Below are 7,576 nucleotides of genomic sequence, written 5' to 3' on the forward strand. Positions count from 1 at the left end.
GATCAAATGAGAGGACCGCTGATGGCACCGCTGATGGCAGATCAAATGATATATATCATCAAATGATATATATATATATATTATTATTATTATTATATATATATATATATATATATATATATATATATATATTATTATTATTATTATTATTATTATTATTATTATTATATTATTATTATTATTATATATATATATATATATATATATTATTATATTATATTATTATATATTATTATTATATATATATAGCATTTTATTTTATCATCTTATTACTATTATTATACATATATATATATATATATATATATATATATATATATATATATATATATATATATATATATATATATATATATATATATATATATATATATATATATATATATATATATATATATTATTATTATTATTATTATTATTATTATTATTATTGTTGTTAATATTATTATGTATTATGTATTATTATTATGTATTACTATCATATATATATACATATTTTATTTTGCAGGGATATATTATGGAACAATCGATCATAACGGCAGAATCAAATGAGAGGAGCTATTATGTATCATCATATATATATATATATATATATATATATATATATATATATATATATATATATATATATATATATATATATATATATATATATATATATATATATATATATATATATATATATATATATATATATATATATATATATATATATATATATATATATATATATATATATATATATATATATATATATATATATATATATATATATATATATATATATATATATATATATATATATATATATATATATATATATAAATATAAAAACTGTATATATACAAACTGGAAGAATATTCTATAATAGGAGCTTTTCTAGCGTAAAGCCCCGTAAAATTTTGGATATGCCACTAAAATGTGTGATTTTATTCAATTTTCTGAAAATTCCCTAAGAATTTTACGAAAAACCCTTTTTAACAGACGTTTGGTATTTTCCTGGATAGGGCTATTGTGGCAACTTTTACCACAGCAACCAATAATTAGAACCTAAAATTGTCCTAAAAGTCCTAAAATTGGTCTCAATCAGGAACCCTTATCGCTATCTAAATTCACAAAGTGCAAAGATTTTCAAACAGAGGTGTATAATTCTATAAACTGTGTTCTAAATAGACAATGCAATAATGACTGTATGTTGTCAAGTAGTGTCAATGCCAGGAAATTCCAAGGGTAAAGAGCTAAGTACCCTTTTTCTCGAAAGAGGGATTATAGAATGGAGACGCAATCGGAAGTATGAACATAGAACTAAATCAAATAGTTTGTTGTAACGAACTGTAAGTAAGGAGCGACTCGGCTCAATAGTAACCGAAACTCTAAAAAACAGAATTTTAATACCAATAGATATATTAAAAGAATCAGCTTATTATGCTGATTCCAAATATATAAAATACATTAAATTTAGTGTTACCCATTAAAAGTTACGAGCCTGAGAAAATTTGCCTGATTTTTGAAATAGGGGGGGGGGCACCCACTTAAATTAAAGAAATCTTAATCAAAATCACACCATCAGATTCAGCGTACTTAGAGAACCCTATTGTACAAGTTTCAAGTTCCTATCTGCAAAAATGTTGAATTTTGCTATTTTTGCCAGAAGACAGATCACGGATGAGTGTTTATTTGTTGTTGTTTTTTTTTGTTTTTTGTTGTTTTTTCAGGGGTAATTGTATAGAAATAATTGTCCTAGAAGATCGTAAGAGTGCATTCGAATGGAAATTAAAAGTTATAGTGCCTTTTTTAAGTGACCAAAAACATAGGAGGGGAACTGGACCCCCTACCACGCCCATTATTTCCCTAAAATTATCTTATGAAAATTTTAAGACAGCTATTTTGTTCAGTATAGTTGAAAGATAAAATAATTATGTCTTTAGGTGTAAAATGACCCCCCACAGTCCGTAGGGAGAGGCCTATAAGTTATGAAATTCACCCATTGTTAACGTGTAGTATTTGTAATTGGGAAGTATACATCCTTTTTTTGGGGGGGGGGGATTGAGTCTAGGTGGATTTCTATATGGAGAATCTTCCTTGGGAAGAAAAATTTCTGGGGGCTGAATATTCCAGGGGAAATTTTACACTGGGGGATTTGACAGAATTACTTTACGAAAGTCTTTTTAATTGTCTTACATTCTCTTTCCAAAATTTTTTATTTAGAGATGTTCCGAGGGAACTATCCAGGGGCTTTTTTCCGCGTGTTTTGATTTCCGGGAAATAACTTTGACGGAAGGTGGCATTTCTGGAGGGATTGAGAAACTGATTAGAGATTAAAGTCTTATTCAAATGAAAGAATGTTTAGGATAATTTTACAGGCTGAATCGTCCGCAAGCAATTTTTCAGGAAGGGGGATTCTCAGCGAAGATGGAACTGTCTGGAGGGAATTGGAGGGGGGGGGGGTCCACTTTACGTCAGATGAAATTTCCACGGAGGATTGATAGGTAAGGGGGAGGAATATATTTCATAGAGAGTGAGCCAGATTTACCGGTAGTATTTGAAAAACGAACAGAAAGTATTTCATATGTGAAGGGTTGCCCCCTCCTCAATACCCTGCTCTTTACGCTGAAGTTTGACTGTTTGTCTCAATTTTTTAAGAGCGTCTACTGAAACAAGGGGGGATCGTTTATTTAAAATAGGAAGCTTTTTTAATAGTGCTAACAGCTTTAGCGTAAAGAGCAAGGTATTGAGGAAGGGGCAACCCTTCATATACGGAATAACTCTGTCAAAATTAATATACATTTTTTTTTCATGTACGATGAGCCAAATTCGAACCTGCATTATTTGAAAAACGTTCAGAAATTAAATGTAAAAAACAGGTTATTTTAACTGTATGTAAGGAGTGACATTTAATCTTAAAACAAACAGAAATGATTCTGTATATGAAAGGGGATGTCCACTGCTCAACGTCTCGCTCTTTACGCTAAATTTTTTATTGTTTTGGAAAGTATAGTTTTGACAAAGAGTCAAACTTTAGCATAAAGAGTGAGGCGTTGAGGAGGGGACGGCCACTTTTATATACGGAATAATTTCTGTTCTCTTTAAATTTTAACGGCACTCCTTATTTAAAAAAATCCTTGCAGTTGAAAAAACTTGTTTTTTTTTCTATTTAATCAAAACAGTTCACGTTAACAAACTGTAAGTAAGGAGCGACCCGCCTCAGTAGTAACTGAAACTCTCAAAACGGAATTTTTATACCAATAGATAATCAAAAGAATCTGTTTTTTATGCTAATTTCAAACATGTAAATTTCATTAAGTTTAGTCTTACCCATCAAAGGTTAAGAGCCTGAGAAAATGTTCCTGATTTTCGAAGAAAGGGGAAACTGCCCCTAGAAGACAAGTGATCTGAATGAAAATCACACCATCCGATTGAGCGTATCAGACAACCCTGATGTAGAAGTTTCAAGCTCCTGTCGCCAAAAATGTGGAATTTTGTATTTTTTGCCAGAAGAAAGATCACGGATGCGTATTTGTTTGTTTGTTTGTTTATTTTTTTTCCCAGGGGTGATCGTATCGACCCAATGGTCTTAGAATATTGGGAGAGGACTCACTAGAACGGAAATTAAAACTTCTAGTGTCCTTTTTAAGTGACCGTAAAATTGGAGGGCAACTAGGCCCCCTCGCCTACCCCTTATTCCCAAAATCGTCCGATCAAAATTTTTAGACAGCCATTTTGTTCAGCTTAGCTGAAAGGTCCAATAACTATGCCATTGGGTATAACATGATCCCCCTCCCTCCCACAGCCCCAGGGGAAAGGTCTTTAAGTTATAAAATTTGCCCATTGTTTGCGCATAGTATTTGTTATTGGGATGTAGGCATACATTTTCGGGTTGGGGATTTTCCATGGGGAGGGAAATTTCCAGGGGGTGAACTTGCCAGGGGAAATTATACACCGGAGGATTTTGCCAGAATTCTTATACAAAGTCCTTTCTTATGTTCTTTCTCTTTACCGTCTCAATTTTACGCGCAGAGTGGTTAAGAGTAATTGTCCGGGGTAAATTTTCACCGGGATTGAATTGCATAGAGGTTATTTACGCGGAGAGGGTGTTTCTCCTTGGAGGTGGGGCCAGATTTCCTGGTATTATTTAAAAGTTTTTTCAACTGAAAGTAAGGAGCAACATCAAAACTTAAAACGAACAAAAATTATTAGTAGTAAGGCAATAATAGATTCTACGAGTGATTGCGTAATATGCCTTACCACGGTCATTCATCTATTACCACGACCGGTATATGCCATAGCAGACGGGTTTCTGTGGCAACACTCATTTTCTGGGTCAATCAGAGATGTATATGGAATTACACAAGAATGTGTGTGCAGTTTCACGGGTTCCTGCCTTACCATGGGTAGGTATCTATATATTTCACAACTATACCTTGTCAGACATGTTTTCCTAGGTTCAATAGCCAAAACTCGATTTCGTCATATTACGTATTCAAAGGTGGTCTCTTTGTAAAAATACTGGTTTCACCTGGAGCGTATATGATCATGTTTTTTCGTGTAAATAATGTTTTTACTAAAGATACAGCCAAGCCGAGCATGTTTCTGAGTCAAAATAGTCGAACACTAATAACCTCTAGCCTAAATGTACCTTGTATCTTGTCCAGAATTGATAGCATATGGTGTTAGATATCAAAAAATTGTACAATTAGCTTAAAAATAACTCTGTTTGCGAAAAAGATATTATACTGGCATAACTCTGCAATGAATGATCTTAATTGGTGATTGAATAATAGGGGCAAAACAGAGGTAGATAACGTTTTAAATTGGATTGTGTAAAGGTGGTAAAAAAGGGTTAAACTGCCTACCAGTAAAGGTAAGCCCGAAGGAGTTGCTAACTCATAGGCAATTTATTATATTTTTGGAATAACATCCTAGGTATCAATCTATGGAAACGATTAACGATGACAAGATGACATTGTGACTTGACCTAGCTTTAATTCTCGGATGTGTTCTGTATAATACACAAGTACCATTTGAACCGTCTTGTCAATATAAAATATTCTCTAACATCGTAGTATACTAAAAAGTTGATACTAGTAGAGATGTAGATGCCAAGAAAAGAATTTTGATAAAGAAATTCGGAAAAACCTTTAGAAACCCTTAGAAATCGAGCAGTGAGGTTTTTATAGGTTTGAAGCATCAAGGACCGTAACCTTCAATGACCCTAACCACCAAGGACCTCAACATCCAAAAGCCCTCCATCCCAAACCGCCAAGGGGCCCCCTCCCTCTAAATTTTTGGGCCTTCCCCCCATTTTTTGTATACTATTTTTTGAAGTTTTTTTTAAGCTTTTTAAGTTTTTTTATTATTTTTTGAACCTGATATATTTTTTTTCAATTTTTTTTACGTGTCTTCGAATTAGATAGAACATACTTAAAACATAAGAAATTCACATTGAATATTTTCCAAATTCAAAATCAAAATAATATAGATATTTTAATCGTGACTTTCACTATTAGAAAAATAATGTTTGTAGCACCACTTTTTTTTTGGACTGAATTTTTTTTTGGACGCCGAAATTATTCAACTTTTTTTTATGTATCTTAAAATGACATGAAAAATGTTTGCGGCTATACCAATTGTACTCCATGCTTGCTCATAGACATGACGCGACTTTCCCACTGGTACTCTATGACGGGTCATCGACACTATCTAGTTTATTGCATGTATTAAATCAGTATTTTCTACGCAGCGGAAGGATAAACCCATAATTCATATCTTAAAAAAAGTGAAGATGAAGTATTTTAAGAAAGTTTGTTCACATGATAGTGTTATTGTAGCATTGAATGCTGACATGGAGAAGTATTTGACGTATGAAACAAGCAAAAGTGATAGCACTATAGGAAACGTATGCGTGCGTTGTCATGACGGTAAGGAATTAAATTTCTTGGAGTACCAAAAAAATTCAACTTTTATGAAAATGGATATGCGAGATTGAGATCTCCGGAGATGATTGCACTCAAAGAGAATACCAACATAAAAATAATAGTTGATGAGGAGGGGCATCTTCTTGCTAGTGCTTGTGGTAACATGTTATCCAGTGTTAAATCCTATCGTCAGCTTTCGGGTATTTGCATTCAAATGAAAGCAAAGAGAAAAAAGGCCTACTCTTCTACTAATATCATAAACTATATCTTGTCTACGTGCCGGAACTGTTACCTATGTAAAAATGATGTGATAATAGATAGTGAAATTGCCAGAAAAATAAAAAAGGCATTGGCAGAGAATATCACTAATGAATATAACGATGAATTGATGAAAAACAAAGTGCCAGCAAACGTTACTAACATCATTGATCAAACCGTCAATGAACCAAATAATACCAAAGACGAAACGCACATTAAGCCTGTCGATGAAACACCAGTGAAAATGGTGTATAACCCAAAATGGAATAATGATTATTCTACTGATTAGGAACTAAGAGAAGACAATAGCTACAGTAGCAAGAGAGAACATGGTGAACTATTTTATGGAACAGATTCAAAATGTCCAAAGTTGTTCATTGATATTAATAAAGTATAATAATATATCTACCATATATTTATATCGATATTCTACATGCCAGTATTTCATTAAAAATATGTGATCTATTACTTTGTAAAACTGCCATTATTTCTAGGGTACGCTAGCATTTCATAGAGGTTTTATTTGAAATTGAGATAGGTTAACAGATACACATACGGAGAGAGTGAGAAACACATACAAATAGATATATTCAGACATGCAAACCAACAAAAACAGACACTGGAGCAAGCAGGCACCCACCCATACACACTGGCTTAGAGAAAATTGTAAGTAAGTAACAAACTCTTTCTTGAATTCACCTCCTGGAGACACAATACAGAAATTACATTCAACAAATTATGAAAACATTGTAAGTAAGTAACAAACTCTTTCTTGAATTCGCATCTTGGATACACAATACAGAAAGTTCATTCAAGAAATTATGAGAAAATTGTAACTAATTAATAAACTCTTTCTGGATTTCATCTCTTGGATACACAATACGGGAATTTCTCTCAAGAAATTATGAAAAAATTGTAAGTAAGTAACATACTGTTTCGTGAATTTGCCTCTTGGATAAACAATATGGAAATTTCATTCAAGAAATTATGAAAAACTAGTGAGTAAGTAACAAAATCTTTCTTGAATTCACCTCTTGGCTACACAATGCGGAAATTTCATTCAAGAATCTATGAAAAAAATTGTAAGTAAGTAGCAAACTCTTTCTTGGATTCGCCTCCCGGATACACAATACAGAAATCTTATTAAGGAAATTAAAAAAAAATTGAAAGTAAGTAACAAACTCTTTCTTGAATTCGCCTCCCGGATACACAATACAGAAATTTCATTCAGGAAATTATAAAAAAAAATCTAAGTAAGAAACAAACTCTTTCTTGAAGTCACCTCTTGGTTACACAATGCAGAAATTTCATTCAAGAAATTGTGAAAAAATTGTAAGTAATTAACAAACACCTTCTTGAATTCGCCTCTTGGATTGAAAAAATTGTAAGTAAGTATCAAACTG

This window comes from Artemia sp. Qi Xiang Cuo, chromosome 11, assembly GCF_049724085.1.
Source record: "Artemia sp. Qi Xiang Cuo chromosome 11, ASM4972408v1, whole genome shotgun sequence".
Lineage (NCBI taxonomy): Eukaryota > Metazoa > Arthropoda > Branchiopoda > Anostraca > Artemiidae > Artemia > Artemia sp. Qi Xiang Cuo.